This window comes from Aquila chrysaetos, chromosome 20 (assembly GCF_900496995.4).
Source record: "Aquila chrysaetos chrysaetos chromosome 20, bAquChr1.4, whole genome shotgun sequence".
Taxonomy (NCBI): Eukaryota; Metazoa; Chordata; class Aves; order Accipitriformes; family Accipitridae; genus Aquila; species Aquila chrysaetos.
This window is the reverse complement of record NC_044023.1, coordinates 13,038,852-13,057,515: the sequence shown is the minus strand read 5'-3', so window position 1 is coordinate 13,057,515 and position 18,664 is coordinate 13,038,852.

The window sequence follows — 18,664 nt, the reverse complement described above, 5'->3', positions numbered from 1 at the left end:
AAAGCAGAGCTCCTCCCGGCTCCTCTCCGCGGGGGGGCCGTGGTCAGCTGTGGACGTGGTCGTGGGTTCTGGGTTCGGAGGCGGTGCAGCTCAGCTCAGCTCAGCTCAGCTCTTGTTTGCACTGCCATGGAAACCTGCGCTCCCGTTGCCGGCACGCACGGGAGGGATCCATCCATCCCTCCCTTCTGGCGCCAGGCCTGGGTCTCCTGCGGCCGGGACAAGCGTCCCTATCCCGGTGGAGCCAGGTGGGTCCTCCCGGAGCCCGGCCACCGCGGGAGGCTTCGCAAAAATCACCCGCCTGGCTGCAACGTAGGCGCATCGGTAGGTCTCCCGAGCGGGCAGCTCACTGAGGTTCAAAGCAGATGTCTGGATGGAAAAGGAAGAAAACTTCTGTGGTGTAAGAGGTCTCTCTGGCTTGCTGGGGTTTTTATTCATTATTTCAGTCCACGTGGCCTGGGAATCAGGTGTTTAACCCCATCTCTGCAAGCAAAGTGGTGGGTTGAGGAAATGGGAGCTGGAGCCCCTGATTGTGGAAATGACTGTAATTTATCATTTCATAGCCTCTGCCTTGGTCTTCCCGTTTGTAAAGTCTGAACAGTCACAGTTTGGACACTGTGTGTGGTATGGGTGAATGAACTTTCATTTACCGGAGGTTCCCCAAGTCAATACTGCTGTAGAAACCCAAATAGCACCTTCCAAAATATCATATAATTCTAAAGATGATTTGATAAAATATCAGTTGAAAAAAGTAATACATTTTAATGGAGGAAAAGGTCCTTTAATCCCCATATTTACTCTTTCCTCTTTCTGAGAAGACCAAATCAGTTCCAGAAGGATCGTGTTCTTCTCTAGACTCTTTAGACTCTCTATTAATATGATTTCAGCTTTCTGAAATAGCAGTTTCTTTCATTTACCAATAGGTTTCCAAACAGCTTTCTCCATCTGAATAACTCATGCGATAAATAGCATGATTTTCTGTAAGTGCAAACTCCCATTTGATTGTTATAGTTCTTTTCTGTAATTGCTGATTATCAAGAGATTGGATTCAGGCAACAGAAGGAAAATGCTTATACAGAAAGAAATTTCTCTTTATTCTGCACATGAATGCTTTGATTTTTAGCAGTGATGCAGAAAACCATAGCGCTATCTTTAGTATATTTTGGGAAATTTCCCAAATGTATTGGGGAGTATGTATAAAAAATGAGACTATAGAGTAATTTCCATTACTAAAAAAAAAAAAAAAAAAAAAGAATAAATTGTACTTAAGATGCATTTTTCTAAAGGCATAATATCAAATGGTCTTTGTTCAGAAATACCAGTTTATTACAGAATTGCGAATTTGCTGCAGTGGTAACATCACAGAAATAGATAACAGAAAACTAAGACATTTGAACAGCTATGGCTCTGTCTGGCATAATCTCTATATTAATGAATGATACATCTATATATCCATTGCTCTGTTCTGTGCTATCCTTGCTAAACACTTATTTCCCCAAACTGGAACAGAGATTATTTAAAAGCAGAGATGTATTTTGTGAATTCTTGGAAATGTGCAAGCTCTTCATAGCTTTGGTTCATTGTTCATGTCCCACACATGCTGTAAGCCACTTAGGCTTTGCACTTCCTTGAGGGCAAAGAAATTAAGGCCAGAAGGACATCTGGGGTCTATTCTTAGCCACCATTAACTCGGTTAATGAATGGAATAAATAGCATGTGCAACATCATGGGAAAATCTGCCTGGTGGCATAGGCTGTGCAGTTGACCAGTGCTGCAGCCCGTTAGAGATTTCTGGGCTGTGTAACGTCGCTTCAGGGCACCACATTTTGGGGGCTTATTAAATGTCTGGACAGTGCTTCCTTGGTGCACAGCTGAGAAAGACAGGCAGTTTGCATGGGAAGAATGGCAGGTTGCTGCTTACGTTTCCAACAGGATCTGCGGTTTCGGGGGCTTTAGGGGGTGGTTTTGTTAGGACTTGGGACTGGGATTTCAGGATATCGTTATTTCTTTGCTCCCTTAATTTCTTTCTTGAAGGGGTTACTTGTCTTCTCCACTCCTTGGTCCCCCAGTTTGTGGTGTGAAGAGGTTAGCTGTCTCCTCCATTCAGTTACCCCGTTTGTGACATGGGGATGCTGATCCCTACCACAGAGGTGTCGCGAGGGTTAATTAGTGTTGGCAAAACACTTTGAAACGGCTGATTGAGAAACACTGCCAACGATGAAAGCTGAATAAGTATCTAGATAAATAAATCTTCCTTTGTAGTCTTATCATTAGGGAAAACTCCCTGTGTAGCCAGGATACTGCCCAGGTCACTGAGCAGTCGTGTCCCCATTGCCTGGAGTCTTCTCAAGGGGGACTCATTTATTTAAGTATTTCGCTTCAGTTTCTGCGGTGTGAGCCACAATACATACCACCAAAGAGAGAAGTCTGGCAGTAATGAGCAAACACCACAGAAATACTAATGGATTGGCAGGTTTTTTCTTTTTCTGGAGCCCTTGTTCCTCTGTTTCCTGGTGAATTGTGTGGCTGCAGAACCCAGAGCATCCCAGGAGGGAGAAGGGGAAGTCGGACCCTATTCCCAAGGTTAGACACAAGGAAGGAGGAGGGCTCCTCAAGCGAGTACCCACAAGACACAGCCTGTAAGAGCTCTGCTGAAGGCAGTGCAGCCGGCTCTCTGCCTCCATGTGGTCTCTGGTGAGCTGTCAGGAGAAGTTTTTCTGCCAGTGGGTCTCTTTGGGACCCTGTTCTCCTGCCTTGGGGGGAAGCAGCTTCAAGATGGTTATGGACATCCCGTGGGGAATATATGTCTGCTCACACACTTTCTTGCAAGGTCTGTGCACGCTGCTGAGCTCTTTGGAGAGGCTGAAAGGGGGAGAAACAGTGACCATGTGGTTCTCCTCCATTGTACTTTATTCACAGTACAAATCCCTGCCTCAGCACCACAGCTCAATGAAAGATGCCAAAAGAAACAGTACTGGCGACCATATCCATCCTGTCTGATCCCAGTATGTCTCTGTTTCCCTGCAGATCTTCTCCCTTCCCAGCACCAGACCGTCGTGCAGGCCAGGCTGAACGGCCACACGCATTGACTGCTGCATGCGCGCAGCAAATCCAGGGCGTCTCGACAGCAACAGGGATGTCTCCTGTCTCCTTAGGTTATAGGGCACAAGAAAGTGATGGCCTGACAGAAAAAGGGTTACTATGGCTTGGGGTGGAACCATCCCAAACAGGGGCAAGGAGCTAGCGCAGAAGGTAAGCAGGACACCTCCTGTCAACAGCAAAGTTGTGATACCCAAGTGCCATGGCCCTATGGGGTCTAACCACTGGCACTGCTCTTCACCCCCTGCTCCCCTCAGCTGAAGCTTACTTCCAGGAAAGATTTTATCTCACTGCGAAATTTTCCAGCTGGAAAAATATGTCCGGTAACCTTTGCATGGCCGGAACCAGCCACGAGATGGCAGCAGCCTTGTATTGCCGGGGCTGGGGATTTGGCTCAGTGACCCACATTTCCCACTCTTGTTTCTCTATGCCCCTTTTACCTTATAGATGAGGTCTCCAGGCTTGACAAGCACCAAGAAACCCTGGCTTATTCTCTGGGTTGAAGGAGAAGTGTCTCCGGAGGGGGAGTCTGCAAGAAGACCTGTGAGCTCAACTCTTATCTTTGCAAACAGGCTGATGGAGCAGGGCTCACCGAGGTCTTTGTGTCCTACCACTGATCGCCAGCCCCCAGCGTGTTCTGGGCTGTCTCATCCCAAATGAATTTGTGGCATTCTTTCAACTGATCTGATCTCAGTCTAATGGATGAAAGCTGCTAAAATCTCTGAAGGGCCATGTGGAAATGACAAGCCAGCCGCTGTTACCTGTCCTTTTACTGTGGGTACGCATGGGTGCTGTGTAATGACTTGGACAAAAAGCAGCAAGTGCTCAGTGATTTGTATTTCACACTCGTTGTTGCTGAGAATGCAGACTCCTTCCTGCTGAGAAGAAGAGAAAAATGTTCTGCAATCTTCATCTTGGGATCCTTGCCAGATCCGAGCCAGTTTCTTTTGCAATGCAAAGCTTATTTTAGTGTGTGCTTGGTGGCAAGGAGTCTTTCTTGTAGTGACTGTCAGCAGTGCTCTCCTCAGACAACTGCACGCAGATAAGCTCTGTGCTTTGCTCTAGCTCCTGAGCTAACGCAGCCAACACCATGAAGATTCGGTTGACTCAGGCTCCCTGACTTCTGGATCAGTCAATGTGGTGGCTGCTTGTTGATCAGTTGAGTGGTGGTGGTGTAGCAGAGTCTGATGCAAATGCAGTGGAGGATGGCAGAATCACAGAATAATACCATTTGGGAGGGACCTCTGGAGGTCTCCAGTCCAACCTCCTGCTCAAAGCAGGGCTAACTTCAAAGTCCTACCAGGCTGCTCAAGGCCTTGCCCAGCTGTTTTGAAAACCTCTGAGGATGGAGATTTCACAAACTCTCCAACCAATGGAGGGTGAGATCTGGGAGGCTGAGCTTGGGCTCAGTGGGGTGGCCCCCATGGTTTGCTCTGGTAGGGATATAAATAAATTATATGGTTGCAATTTCAAGGCCAGTTTTAAATAACCATTTAGACCTGATCCCAAACTGAAAACTGTAACTAGTTCCAGACTTCCTTCAGAGCTCGGTACATTTGGAACATAGGAGTTTGCATTTGGCCCGTTGTAAAGAGAGCCACAAAGCTACAGCCAAGGAGACTTTCCTAACCAGGGCTATAAATCCAGGCTATTTGCAGGGACAAATGACCAGGAACCTGAGGTTGCAACTTCATGATTTTGCATTAAGCTCTTAAGGCACAGTTCCAGCCTTTTTCCTGGCCCTTGCTTTGTGGCAAAACTACAGCTGCTGTGACTGCACAGGAACTGATCCAACTGAAAAATACCCTGCCTGAGGAAAAGATCCTTTTTATTATGATCACCGTGATGGCTTGAGGAAGAGGGACACATGGGCTGGGGGAAGATGGAATTGCCCCTTTCGGTGACAGCCTGTGCTTTGATCATCTTAGGGAGGTAATGAAACTGCAGCTTCATGGTGGTAAAACAGGCTGATCCTGCAAGCCCTGCACACAATTTCCTTCAACAGGGTTGTATGGAGCAGACCAAAAAGGATTCATAAAGTTATGGGTCATGCTGATTTCTAAGAGCTGCAAAAGGAAGCACATGCTTCATGGCTCCAAACTCTTTCTGGTCATGTGGAATGTATTAAAGATAAAAACAACCCTGTTATTCACTTTGCTCCTGAGCTGTTTCAGTCCTGTCTATCTTCTTCTCCAGAGAAGCTTGTACAGGAACTATTATCTGTGATCCAAAACTGTGGCTCATATCCCCAGGGTAGCTCATGGGATCCACTTCCCCTTGCCAGAGAATGAGGCATCACTGGGTACCAGCTGCAATGGTTCAGGAACATTCGGTGCCAGCCTGGCTGTTTTCTTGCAGGATCCGCCTATTTGCATTTCTATTTTAGGTATGGAGTACTGGGGCACAGTGAAGCAAAGTGACTCTGCCGATACTGTGCAGTGGGTCTTTGGTGGGACAAGCCCCAAATTCACATTCTTATATCTGTTTAGCTGGAATCACGGACAGCACAAACACGCTCCTCACGCAAAAGCAGCTTTATTACTTGGAAATGCTAGAAAGTTTCCACATCCCATTCCTATTCCTTTGCCTGCACCTGTGTGAATGCCCGCTGTTCTCCCCACCAGGATGTCAGCAGATCCTGTAGCTTGTTTTCCACTGAAATATCTCCTCTTAGGTAAATATTACATGTGGGGTTGCTTTGCCAGTGGCTTTCCTACCTGGAGTTTGTACAACAGGTCAATGCCCTGCTCGGAGATAAGAGGAATACTTGCTGTGAGTGCTGTTTGCTGCTGTGATATGCCACCCTGCTCTTCTTCCCCCATCAGCTTCTCCTTTAAAAGTTTTTAAATACTGCTTAAGTCATGGAGGTTTTAGCAAAGTGAGGGAAATTTAAGACAAGCTGTCGAGTGCTTGGGCAGAGCAGAAGGACTTGTTTATTACAACAGGCATGACTTGTAAATTATTCATCTGTGTGTAATTGAAACACACAGATCCTCAAAGGTCTTGTTACAAAGAGTGAGGTGAAGGATCAGCGAGCTTCAAGCAAAACAGGAAGGTTAACAGGTCCTGGGGAACCCTTCTCCATCCACCTGCATCTGCTCTACGATAATGCCTGTTTGCGGAAGGAAGTTGAGTTGCCAGTAAGTGAAGCAATGTACAGATATGTGTCTGTAGGACGGAGAGGACATCTGTAAAATATCTTCCTGTGTCAGTTTTCCCTCCAGTGGGAAACACAGATTTGAAGCTCCTCGCAGTGAAACGTATACACAGTCTGTGGGCATGTACCAAGTATCAATGCACAATAGGCTCTGGCCTCTGTGAAGCGGAGAAGACGTTTCCAAAGACCAAGAGAGATCAGAATAGCCGGCTAAGCAGAAAAGAAGCCAGCACACTTCTGCTCAGCAGTTCTGCCTCCAGACAAAACCAGACTTCAACTAATTAAAAAGAGCAGATGCTAGCTGGAACATTAATTGGAACAACTACCATCTTTTGTCTGTGCTTAAATCTGTATTCTAGCTCTCTCGTAGTACTTTTGGAGGAAGAGTTAACCCTTTAGCTGGCTTTTTATTTTTTTAGGCACAGAGTGACCTTAGAAGATAACATAATGAAACATCTATGACTAGGTTTGGATCCTTTTTTTTCAGGAGCAAACAATTCTCTGTCTAATAATGCAGAACCATCATCACAACCAGCATTCTCAGTCCTTCCTTCTCATGGTGTTGTTAGTAAAGTGATCTTGCTCGGCTTTCAGAAGCCTTGTAAGGAGCGCTGGGCACAGGGCCAGCTGCTGTTCTTCCCCGTATGTATTGTATTAAAAGGACACCTCTTCTTTAACCTGTGCTCATTTGTTCCCTTCAGCCTGCGTGCCTTCTCATTAGACTTGATGTATGATCTATAGAAAGTGCAAAGAGCTCAGCTGACATCTGATATGCTTATAAATAGCCCGTCTGCCCTGCTACGGTTCTGTAGCTATCCCAACATGAGCAAACACTTGACGTATTGCGCTGTTCCTGGAACTGGGATGCTATCGAAGATTTTCCTCTAAAACATCCAAGTTTGGCCTCTGCTGGAAGCCGGGTACTTGACTGCAGGCACCACTGGTCTGTTCCAGATTGGCAGTTCCTCAGTCTTGTCCTAGTCTCCGATTCCTCCCTAAGAGATGAGGCAAAAGCGTTGTTCAAGTAATGAGGCTCTTCCACTGTTCCCTGCCCTCCCCGCTCCAGTCCCCCGTCACAGGCAGAGGTCCCCTCGGCACAGCTACAAGCCCGGGTCCTTTCCTACCGCTTCTCTCACACACCGCCCACAGGCTCCCCTTACTCCCTTCATTCCCGCACCCTCAGTTTCCTCCCTCTCCATCAGGGCCAGATCCTGTTTCCTCAGTGGGCTCACCAAGTCCATCACGAGTTTAGCAATCCTTGCTGAGATTTGTCCTGTGATGCTTTCCTGAGGACCAGTGCTCCCATCTAAACGCAACAGACTCTGGCTTCCAGTGCACCAAGAGCAGCAAAGACAGCAATCCCCCCAGTGCAAACTCCTCCCCTCTTCCTCGATATATATCCCTTAACCCCTTTTTCTTTTGCCAACCTCCTTGAGTGATAACTATTGTCATTTCTCACCCCCCACTTGCACTGAATGAGCCTCAAATTCAGCTCCCAAAGAGACTGTCAGAGAGAAATTAATTTAGGCAGGAGATCTATGGAGGCTTAGGGCGCTGATTGGGATATTTAAGATTATCCCTGACTCATTTTCTTGCAGATCTGATGCAAGAAGTGAGTCAGATTCCTCTGACACAGTTTGACCTGATGGATGTGGCCAGCAGGCAGCTGAGCGGCAGCGTGTGGAGCTCATGTTGTTTTGCAAATGGAATAAAGTTCACTTAACACAGCGGGCAGCTGCCTATACCTGCTGTTAACTCAAAGGCCTCTCACCTGAAAACAACCTGCAGATCACTTACCCCATCACCGCTCGCAGGTGGAATTAGCTCCTGAGAGCTGCCGACAGTTGAGGAGGCAGGTATTTCTGAGAGGCGACCCTCTTTCCCAAGGCAGGGCAAAGTTACCTTTCCTGTGATGCTGAGTTCATTGTGCTTGAAACGCTCACAGTCCTCAGCCCCTTTTGGGCAGCCGGGACCCTGTCCAAAAAAGCTCTCTCCCTCCTCTGGGCTTTCTCTCTTAGCACTGCTACCAATACTAGTCTTAACGCAATTTTGCGGTTTTTTGGCTGCTTTCTTTTTCTAGGTGTGCATGCTGTCGTTACTTAAATGACATCCATTTCCCACGGGTCCTTTCAGCCTATAGGAAAACACTTCTTTCCCCGAGCTCAGCTGCAGGCAGGTGTCTCCTGAGGCTGGTGGCTTAGGTAAGTCACTCCTTCTGACTCAGTTCTCGTTGCGCTGGCTCTCATTGCCTGTCTTTCTTCTGGATGCGTCTTGTTGACTACTGACAGCCACAGGTCAATGGCTCACACACTGACAGATGTCTGATTTTTGGACATTTAGAGGTTAGGAGATGACATTCATGGAAATTTGTCTCCTCATGTTTATCTCCTGTGTTCTGCCAGCATCTCCCCTTACCAGCAACCACTCCAGTTTCACCGCCCTCAAAGTGTCTGTGGTGCTTTGCTGTCTGCCCTCTTTTCCCTCTCTGCCAGGTTCTGGTTCAGACTGTGCCCATTTTCTTGCAACAGGAGATGAAATACTACAGCTTCTGCTGCCTGCAGCCCGTCCCCACCTCTGCAGGGCAGCTCCCTCCGTCCTGGGTACGGTGCTCCCCTGGGGCAGCCGTTCCCTTGCGGTCTCCGAGAGGGGTGTTTGTAGCTGAGCTGTCTGGAGAGAGCATCAGCGTTGCTGCATTTGGGCTGGGGGCAGGTTTTATGATTGCTTCTTGAGTTGTTCTTTGTAGTTGCTCACTCTACCTGTACGCCCCAGAGGTGTAAGGTATATCCTGACCCCAGCCAAAAGGGGAAAGCCTGCGGAAAAAGGGAGCAGCAGTGCTCAGAGCCTCTGGTGGGAGTTTCTTTCGGGTATGGCAGCAATCTCACTCTGCTGAATGCAGACTTGTGCCAGGTTAAGCCACCACCCTTGAATGCCTTCTCTGTTCTTGTTCCAATGCAGCTTCTAAATTAGAAACCCTACCACCTGCATATGATATGAGCAGGGATTTTGCAACACTGGGAGGCTGAGTCAGGCATAGGGATGAGCCATTTCTGCTGCTGAAAGGCTCGGTTGCATTCAGGTGCCCACTGCAATGGTTCCCTTCTTACCCCATCTCCCCAGGGGTTGTGCAATGTTGGCAAACCCGCTCGTCAGCCCAGTGTCTGAGGACCAGCCATCCCAGCACCGACAGCCAGCTCCTTGGGGCCCCAGGTGCTGGCTGGCTCAGCAGGGACTCTGCTCGTTGCCTGCCCATGGCTTTTTCCCCTGTCAGCAAGAGCATGTCCAAGGTAAATTACCTCTTTTTGGAACAGCTTTGGTTTGAGCTCAGATTGGCAGCCTCTGTCTTACTGTGAACCTTTTTGATATAGCAGCAGGACACCATCCAGGTATGGAAAACAGGCTGAAAATTCTTGCTGTGCTGTACCCTCTCCAATGGCCTGCCACACGTGTGTGTTATATGGACGAAAATTTACTGCTCCCAATTTCCCTAGACTGTACCCTGAAGGGGTACAGCCCCTTTTGCCAGTTCCCACTTTTTAAGCTTCCCAGACAAAATCTAATGGATCTTGTTAAGGCTGTTCAGATCAGAGGTGGCTGTGGGAAAGGGTCTTGTAAAATAGGAGTGTTTAGAGTTCTGTTATCATCATATTTAGTTTCCTGTAGACCTTTCAGTGCTTTCTGAGGCTGGCCTATGGCAAAACAATTCTCACTAGTTAAACTAGTTAAACTAAATAAACTAGTTAAAAGACTCTAGTTTATTTTCTTGATATTTTTTCTAGCATCTTGTAAATCATCTGCCTTTGGCACTGTTAAATGGTGAAACAAGGAGTTTTACCACTACAATATATGTATGTTTTGTTACAGCAGAAGTACCGGAGCCCAGTTCCTAACTGAAGGTCTCTTACGTTGTTCTAAGTTTCCCTGTTTGAATATATAGCATTGCTTTGGGATAAGCCCAATGAAACCTCCAGCAGTTTGCCTGATTTACCTTCCACTCCCTGTACATGGTGTTAAACCCAGGACTTTGTGCTATGCTCATCCTGGCTCACAGCTTGATCTCTTTTCAGATGGTAAATCCTGCAACTCCATCCCGCCCCTTGAAGCAGCCCGTGTGGCTCCTCAGCAGGCACATGGACTTAAAGGCAGCCAAAGGCGGCTCCTGGCACATTTGTGTCTCAAAAGTGGGGATGACGGAGGAGGAGGAGGTTGCAGCAATTGAGCTGACAAAGTTTTTTTTGTCTCCTGTGTGGGTCTCGGTGGGCTCCAAAAGAGGGTTGAGAAGTGCCAAGTCCTTGGGCTGGCCCTGTCCCACACAGAGGCTGTCTTCCAGTGTGGCTCAGGAGCCTCTGCTCAAGGTGATTTTTTTCAGCATTTTTATTCCTTTCTGCACCTCTTGTTCTGGGTTGCTGAAGCTTTTCTGCTGGCTTTTATTTTTATGAGGACTCATCTCACCCATTGGGCTCTGATAGCTGGGCCACCTTCCCATCCCCTGTTTCCATAAAAGCCGTGCTACAGCTGAGCCTTACCCGGGACACCCGGACACGGTCCGGCTCTGCCCTGGCAGGCTGCAGCTCCACAGGCAGCTGAACTCAGCCCTTTCTGGGAAAACTTTTGCAGACTCTCATTCCCTTTCTGCAAAGTCTCCGTCTCTCTCGATTCTTTGGTCCATCTTTGAGCCCAGGGGCCCCTCCGTTGCTCATCTTCTATTGTTTCAACAGAAATGCTAGCCCGCAGTGTTCTTCCCACACCTGAGTCCAGCGCTGAACCGTTTGCCCCAAGCAGCCAGCCAACGTGCCTGGGAACCCTCGAGGCTTTCTCTGTTCCTGCCTGTGTCCAGCTCCTTTGGCTGCCTCAGAGCCTCTCTGCATTGTGTGCTCTGATTTCTCTCCCTCCCATCACCCCCCCAAAACATCACTGTCTTTTGGCTCTCCTCGATTCTCTTTTACCCCAGAGAAGACCTGAGCATCTCCATGTGCTCATGCTGACCAATAGGCCCCTGGGATTTTGGTAGCCTTTATTCCTCTTGCCCAAGCCCATTTGTACTAGGCAGTGCCCAAACAAAATGAAAAAATCCAAGGATTGTTCAGACTGTCTCCTCCACCCCATGCAAACAGCCCCGCTTGTGAGGGCAGACAGGTCTTTTGTCCGTCATTTTGCTGCTGCGCAGTGGTGTCCCCTCTATTTTAAAATGTTTTCGCCTGAAAGCAAATTATTAAAAAACTTTTTGAGTACGCTTGCACCGATTTCATTGTCAAACTCTCGCCATTTTTACACATTGAAGGCCTGATCCTGGTGGTGCTGAGCCAATTTGGTGCGAGGCATGGCTATGCCCAATTCCTCAGTAAAGTCTGTTTCGGCATTGCACAACGCGTCCGTTCTCCAGGGGGGTTCATGTGCAATCTGTGATCGGGAGAGACATCTGAGCTTGATCCCGCTGGAATGACGTCAAAGGCTGCAACATTGTACCTCTTCCTGGCGCTGGCAGAGCCTAGTCTGGAGATGTGCTGCTGCAGCGGCTGCAGCTGGGCTGGAAACTGCGTGGCTGCTGCCGGTTCGACCCGCACAGCGCAATTAATAGCTTACCAAATGGCAACACAGGCGGCCCGTGTTGCTTTGCACGGTGGAGATGTGCTTATGGACCTGGCTCTTCCCTGCAAATTCCTGCTGCTCCAGAAACCTCTGACTGAAAGCAAATGGAAGTTGCTTTTAAAAGGAGCATCCTCTGACGTTGACCTGTGAGCAGATAAAACTCCAGCAAACTCACAGCCTTTACCGTGCTTGGGACTCAGGCTGGCACAAGCAAACGCCACTTATCACGGAGCTGCAGCAGGCAGCACAATAGAGGGTGCCAGTAAATCACTGGCTGTGGTTTGGCGTTCATCTCCGTGGCACTGATTAAGAAAATAAGAGTATATTATCTATAAGCAGCTATTTTGAACACTCGCTGCTGAGGTCTGCTGAAGGCAACAGCGACAGTTAAAGCAGCAGCCTCAGCTCGCACCCAACCAGCCGCGGTGAAGTAAGGGTGACAGATACACTGCTACACCTGACTGTTCGCAGTAGGGAAGGTTTCCCAGTGCCGCAGGGAAGGAAGAGACTGGCAGATCCTTGGGGCAGCGCAGACCCGCTTCCCCGTGCCCCGAGGCACCCCGGCCTGCCGCACACCCCAGAGGCTACGGCAGGGCAGGAGGGTTGTGAAATGCTCAGCAGGACGTGATTCATGGAGACCTCTTGGCATCATTACAAGCATTGCCTGCGCCTCACCAGCCCTTCGCCGGACCTACCCGCTGGTAAGGCGGCTGCTGACATTTCACATCTGCCAGACCCAGTTTGAAGTGGGCCGATTCCAGCCCTAGATCAGTGAAATGATGTTTCTGATTCGGTCGGCTGTGCGCTGGCCCAAGGTACAGTCCATTTTGACAGCTCTGCACATAGGTCGGGGGGATGGAAGGCATGTTTGACTGATTCGATTTTCATATGAATGCTCAGGCAGTTCTTAGGTTCTTCTTAAAAAGGTGCTGACAGAATAAGAACGGCTCCCAAGTTTTGATTTTGGAAATACTGGGATTTTCCAAGCTGTAAATCCAGCAGGAAGAATTCCAGCATGCCTGTGGCTGTGCGCAGCGTCCTCTCCTTTAGGCAGCTCAGCGCTGTGCAGTGGTAGCTACTCCCTGGGCGCTGCCGCACGTGGTGAATGCCCTGGGAATGTAAAAAAAGATGATCTGTAATGTTAGCAGGAACATTTTTGATGGCTCATTAAGTGAAGAAACTAAGATGTAGAAAACTGTATTAAAAAAAAATCACTAGGTTTACAAAATGGGAGAGACTGTTTTTTAACATGTAGGAGCAGAGGTAAGGTATCTTAAAAAATTTGTAATTTTGAGCTGGAAATAGGACTGAGACAAGTCTTGAAAGTAAATATTTAATTACCGGATCAATTTTGATAAAGACCCAGAGTTTGCAATTGATTTCTTTAGCCTCTGCTGAGCCTACCAGTGAAATTCCTGGGTAGTACTGGTGTTGCTGTGCGTCCCATCAGCAACTAACTTATACTTGTGATAATAATTAATTTTGCATGCTAAAAGTGAAAAACTTGACACCCCAGAACCAACATCCTTTTTGTCTTCTCTGATAGTGATAGCTATCTTATTTCTGGGTGTAAAAGCAAAATCAGTTTTCTTGACTGGTCGTGCTAGTGAGGTTGTGAGAAGAAGGGCTGGCATTAACAATACTTTGGTCTTTGCAGAGCAGAAATTAGCCAGCATTTACCTTAGCAGCTGTGATACTTAGACAAGAATTCCAAAGAGACTTACAATAGTGAACTTACAGCTAACTGACAAGTTTGCATGATCAATGCTTAACTGCAATAAGACAGTTGACACTTGTTGATTGACAGGAGCCGTAGTGCTATCTAGAGAAGCCCTACTGCCTGCATTAGTTCACAGGATGATCACAATTAAATGCAAGCTTAATGAAAAAAAAAAAAGAGGAAAAAAAAAAAAAAGTCCAGATCTAAATGTTGCCCAAGCATTGGGGTAAATCAGCTTTAGAGCTGAGGGCAGTTGCTGCACCATGCCTCTGCAGCAGACAGATCCCAAGTCCACTTGGTCAAATACTGGGTGATGTGCAGAGGTTTAGAGGTATCTTTTCTCTAGGAAAAAATGAATTAGCATGTCATTAAGTAGAGGTTATGGAAGAATGAAATCATTAAATAAGATGTGATGTTCTCTCCCATTCAGTGATGACAGGTTCTTCTCATAGGCGCTGCCGTATTCCCTGTGCCATTGGCACAATTCAGGCACCCTGAAAAAAAGGCTTTGTCGTCATCTTTTTTCTATATATTGTTCACCAGACAATTGAAGTGCATTTTATGAACATCAGTTTGTTCGGTATTGTACAATGTCAAGATTATTATACTTAGGGAACAGGTGGAGAAAGTGAAGAAGAAGGAGATGAGGTGAGTCACTTCTGGCCCTATAGACAATTAAATAGTGGCAGAATTGGGAAAGGACATGGTTTCCTCTCAAGCAGTGTTTGTGGGAAAAAAATATATGCCAGTAATCTGAATTTAGCTCTCCGTTTTCTCTTGTGACACCAGTAGGGGTGAATATTTTGCTCCCAAACACCTACAGAATAAGAAAATGTGTATCTTTAGATCACAGGATATATGACTAAATTTCCCCCAAACTTTTTGACAAGTCCAAGGTTGGTGTGAATGAAAGCACTTGCTATGATCACATATGTATTTTGAGGAAGAATAATCCAGGTCTGAATCAGTGTTTTCTTCATTGCTTACATCGCTACTAAGGATTCATTAGATGAGAAAATAGAAGATTACATCACAATGGATAATTTTTTAAAATGGGCAATCAATTTGTTTGAGGTTTTTTTTGTTTGTTTGTGTATTTGTTTTTAATTATTCTGCTGAGAGTATCTGCCCTGTGACAAGCAAAGCAGTCAGCTCTCAACAGCAGTGAAATAAATCTCAGTCCAGGGCAATGCAAATTGGGAAGAAGCTCCAGAGAGTGGTGCTATTTGAAATAAATTGAGGAATTATTTTGAAAGCTTGCATGGAAGAACAGAGTTTTGCCAACTATTACAATTGGACTTCAGAGTAACTGCTGAGTGGGTAATTAGTCCCTCAGGAACACGGGAGTCTGGACAAATGTAAGACAGAACAAGAGGGGAAAAAAGTGTATGAAGAATTAACTTTAGAAAACAAGCTAGAACATTAGTCACAGGAGGGATATAACTCAACTTTCATTTAATGTTTATTTCTGTGATGAACAGATACGTTGTTCTTAACCCCTGTACCGAAGCAGGAAATAGCAACCCTCTCTCTTTTTAAGGCAGCTGGAACTGCTTTATTGAAGTTCATCTCTTTGATAAGAGGGTGAAGGAGAGGGTAAAGAAATGCACTGAACATACTGCAAACCCAGCAAACAGGACTTATACTTGGGTGGAGTAGGGAAAGAAACCAGCTGTGGAACTGGTTGAGATATTATGTAGTGTTTGTTATGGTCTTCAGCGACTCCCCCATCATGAAGACAGACCAATTAGCCAAGGTTGAAAAGATAATGCCCCCCCAACATTTGCTCACAGCCTGGTTACAACTCACAGTCTCGTTTTCCCCTGTGCTGAGCAGCACCCCAGCTGCAAGGAGGTGATTCACCTACCCAACATGTTGAAGGACCTTGGCATACCTCTTTGCTGGGTTTACAAAGACTTGATGAAATACAACTGTAAAGAAAATTCGAAGCATGTGAGACACTTTTGAGGTTATATAGTGCACATGTGGTTCGTCCTGCCCTTCCAGAGCTCCTGATTCATAGCTCCTATGCTGTAACTATTGAACTATAGACTTATTTGTAGAGTTTCTACACTTGGGTTTTGTGGTTCATTGCTCCCATTATTACCTTAACAGCAGCAATTTGCTAACCAGTCCTCTTTGTAGAACAGGATTAGTATTGCTTTGGATGTTTGGCGTTTAGAAAAAAGAAGAAAGTAATTCACATGATCCTGGAGAAGAAGGAAGTTTCGCAAAAACATCTAATATATTCAGGTGCGAATCTATGTAAATGGGTCATATTCACTGAACTGTGTATCTGGAGGGTTAACAGTAACATCACAGCTGAAGGTTCAAGACCAGACCCCCAGACCTGGATCTTGCCAATTTTGAGGACTTTGTACTTTGGTGCTGTCTCTACTCTATAACCTCCAAAGAGATTGAGTCAACCTCCCTGCTGGGCTCTCACCATATTGTTGGCCAAGTGATGGGGTCCCGCTTGGCCGTTCTGCACCAGTACCCCCAGGAGCACTGTCTGTTGGTGCCGCAGTGTTGCATTTCTGACCTGGTGATGCTCCGCTGTGACCTGAGCGAAGGTTACTGGTGTTTTCATGTAGGCTCTGTGTTTGTTATTTAGGGTGAGGGAGAGGCTCTGGATTCCATCAGTTGGGTCATCTTCTCTGTTTCCCAATTCAATGCAAAGGCCAGACAGGCAGGCAGCGCTTCCTTGAAAACATTCATATTCTCTTGAGAGGTGTGCCAGTTTCTGGCAGACGTGGTGTCGGCAACGCACGATGAACGCAACACGGTCATAGTTGTTCATTCGTGTAAACATTGTCTTCAAAATCACCATGTCCTCTCACCACCTTGAGCTACTTCCCTGGAGCGCTCAGCACAAGGATCCTGCACAAACACACCCAGCTCTGGCGTATTCCTTCCAGGAGAGGGCAGGGGAATACAGTTTATTGCAGATCCACTCCTGAACTGGTGCCAACATTCGTCATGTCCCGGATCTTCCTGTACGTCTTCCAGCCTATTTTGCTTTCCTAAATTTGGATGAGCAGAGGTAGATGCTCAGTCTCCTCGAAGTGAGTCAGTGGGTTTTGTCACATTCACAGACCTGCCTGTCCCTGAGTCATCTTCAGGAGAGATAGCTTGGACTAGGCTGTTCCCCTTGCTCTTGAACCTCTCGCAAGGAGCCTTATGTGTCACATGGAAGGCATCGGCTTCTGTGCAGCTTCAGGACCAGGGTTTAAAGAGCTGAGCTCCAGCTCTTCTGCTTCATCTCACCATCAAGCCAGGGGAGGCAGTGATGGGACAGCCTGTCTGTCACACACTCAGCACACCCATATCCCTGCAGAAGGTGGTCTGATTCCCCCAGACGTTCATAACGTTGACATGTAGCTCTGCTTGTGGCTGGTTTTGCCAGTAGATTAAAATGCAGGGGTTGTGCATGGAAACCCGAGGTTGGAGCTGGACCTGGTTAAAGATGGCCTAGAGAAATACCACCCAGAAAGTCAGCTGACATTTTCTCTCTGAGTATCTTAATGAACTGAAAGCTTGGGAGAAAATCAGAAACTCCCTCCGGCTCCCCACTGTCTCTAATAGTCCAAAGGGTATTAACATAAAAAATCCTAAAATTAGTTTCTTCAAACTTATAACCCCCTAGACCTGTGACTCTGACTTGAAAAGACAACATCATTTCCAAACTAGTGAAGGAAAGAAAAATAAATAAATCAATAAACTGTTGGCCCTGCAGCACAGATGCCCTTGCAAGGCCAAAGAAATTAAGTCCTGAGATTGTTGTTGCCGTTTCCACCTTGTCCTGCGGAACCACAGTCAGGGATAAACATATTCTTTGTGTCAATATTTCTGTAGTACCGAGAGAACTTGCAGTCCTTATCTGTGAGTGTCAAGGACTGCAAAGTTAAAGTGATCATAACATTATTGGAGAGTCTGACAGGCTTTTTTATTCCCTCTGTGACCATGTAACTGTTCTGGTGCTGAAAGCTGCAGCCCAGCGGAGCTTGGCCGGACACGGCCATCAGCTTTGTGGCACACAGAAGGAGGCTAATTAAAAAAAAATAAATCCCAAAATAGAATTTGAACTTCCTTTCATTTTTTTCTTTGCCTAATTACTTTTGCTTCTTTCATTAGAAAAGAGCAGCCTTGATTCGTAAATCACATGGAAATGTGCAAGTAATCAATTCAGCCTGACTAACCCTTGTTTTGCCAAGTGGCCGGTTGGCTCATCAGATTACTAATAGTTTGCTGCTGCAGTAAATGGGGAATAGCAGGGGCTGGAGCAGAAATACCACAGGTGACCTCTAAAGACAGCAAAGCACTTACCCTGTGCAGCACAATCCGTCTTTTTGCCCATCCATGAAGTTCAAACACTTTCCCTTCCAGTGCCCTAGAGCAGTGCTATTATTATCTCCAGGGAAATTTTAAAAGGCTTGAGTGCCGAGGTTTATTTGCCTTTCCTGACTGGATCTTTAACACACAGCTGCCAGACAAAAGCCAATGAAAAGGACCTTAACTTTACATTAGCCCTGGTGTTTGACTGGGCTGTAGGAATGCTAGAAAGATTTTCTGAGCAGGGGAACCAGTTTGACTGAAGTTCCCCCCCGAAAGGTGGCAAAAGAGAGAATGGAAAATCCCCAAGCAAGATCAAGGGACAGAGGTAATAATAGATTTTAAAAGGACTTTGTGAAGAGATGAACAGAAGGAAGGAAATCTCTTAGCAATGCACAAAAAAGGATGGGGCAGGGGAAAAGACGAATGTATTTCATAGCAGGGAGCAGGGGCTCAGTTTTGCTGCAGTACCAAATGAAGGATGCTGATATAAGACATTGGTCACGACAGCACAAAAACTCATCCCCAAAAGCCTGTCCCAGCCCAACAGTCATTCCTGGTTCTCATGAAAAGTTGGCAGCCAAAAGTGATCGGAAATCGTTATATTTGTCTAGATCTGTGCATTTCTCCTGCTGTTAACAAAGGTTCCTACTGTTTCCAAAACCTTGAGCGCAACTTAGATGTGTGTCAATTTGCTTTCACTGTCACAGAGCTCTGAAGAATTAAGCAGTAAATCAGTTCACAGCTTGAGAAGTGCATTCAGATATCACAGA